This window comes from Propithecus coquereli, unplaced genomic scaffold (genome assembly GCF_000956105.1).
Source record: "Propithecus coquereli isolate 6110/MARCELLA unplaced genomic scaffold, Pcoq_1.0 Scaffold6, whole genome shotgun sequence".
Taxonomy (NCBI): Eukaryota; Metazoa; Chordata; class Mammalia; order Primates; family Indriidae; genus Propithecus; species Propithecus coquereli.
This window is the reverse complement of record NW_012151951.1, coordinates 13,496,332-13,497,809: the sequence shown is the minus strand read 5'-3', so window position 1 is coordinate 13,497,809 and position 1,478 is coordinate 13,496,332.

The following is a 1,478-nucleotide window of genomic DNA, read 5'->3' as shown; positions in this document are numbered from 1 at the left end:
TTTTGAGATAGGGTCTCATTCTCTGGCCCAGGCTGGAGTGCAGTGGCATGATCGAAGCTCATTGTAACCTTGAACTCCTGGGCTCAGGCAATCCTCCCACTTCAGCCTCCCTAGTAGCTGGGACTACAGGTATGTACATTCACGTCTGGCTAATTTTATTTTACTTTTTTAGAGACAGGGGTCTCACTATGTTGCCCAGCCTCATCTTGAACTCCTGGCATCAAGCTATTCTCCCCTCGAGCTATCGTCCCTCCTTGATCTCCTGAAGCATGCTGGGATTACAGGTGTGATCCACCATGCCCAGCCCTTAAATTCAATTTTGATGCTTATAAAAGGAATATTTTGGGATGTCTACCCTCTCTATACTTCCTATCTTAGAGAATTGCCTTTTTCTCCAGCTCCAGTGGCCTTGTATGCCCCACTATCCCACCTTAACAGAAGCCAATAGGGCAAGGGGAAGAGACCTGGTCCAAGTGGACCACTAGACTCTCTCCCAACACTTGGAACAGGGACAGTAAGTCACCCCCAGTGGTGCTGCAGCTGGCAAATAAGGAGTGCTGTGGACCCCGGACTGGGGTGCTGTCAATTTCCACCGTTTCCACAGAGAAGCAAAGAACACTGGCTACAGAAAATGAGAAGAAAACAGACCCATGGAGAGAGGAAGAATGACAAGTCACATGTGGCCCCAGTCAAAGGGAGGAGTAATTTCGGTTGCTGATGACTCTCCAGGAACTGGTTTCAGCGGTTGTGTAGCCCAGCTGCTTTCCCATGAGAGTGCCCTATGGCCTCCGAAAAAGAAAAAAAATCGTCCTACCTTCCAATTTTATTAACAGAGCCACTTGTGGTGGTTTCTGTTATGTGTGTGAACAGCAGTTCTCTGAAAAGGAATTTGGAGGAAAGAGACTTTGTTCCAGTCAACAGTTTGCAAACTAGGTGTGTGTGTGGGGAGGGGGGTGTTTACAGCAACAGGTCCCACCCAGGTTCCCAATCAGGTCCATTCATACAAATGAAGGATTGAAACTTGCTTAGTTCTCATTGGTTGATATAGCTGAGCCCTGATTGGCCAAAGCAGGTGAGCTCTGATTAGTTGGTTTCCAAGCCCCAAACCAGAAGTGTCTGACAGATGTTTCATTCAAATGACCTGTTGGGGGTGTGGGTGGGGGATTCTAGCCACAGTTTATCTTGGCACCTACAGCAGGAACTGCTTTGGCTTGATCCTAGAAAGGGAGATCCTGTGATACTTTTACAGCTTTCTGAGAACAGAGAGTAGATGACTGCTCCCTCACCCGGCCATCACCTGGTTCTGTTTTAACTTTGAGCACCTCAATTAGCCATGGGGAGTCCATTTTGTCTGTACTGGGGGTGGTACTTTAACAGTTGCAACTGAAAAGCCTTTGTTAAAACAATGGTAATTTGGCCAGGTACGAAATTTGTGCCAAAACATATCTTTCTATTAGAGAAAGTACAATCATGCACCA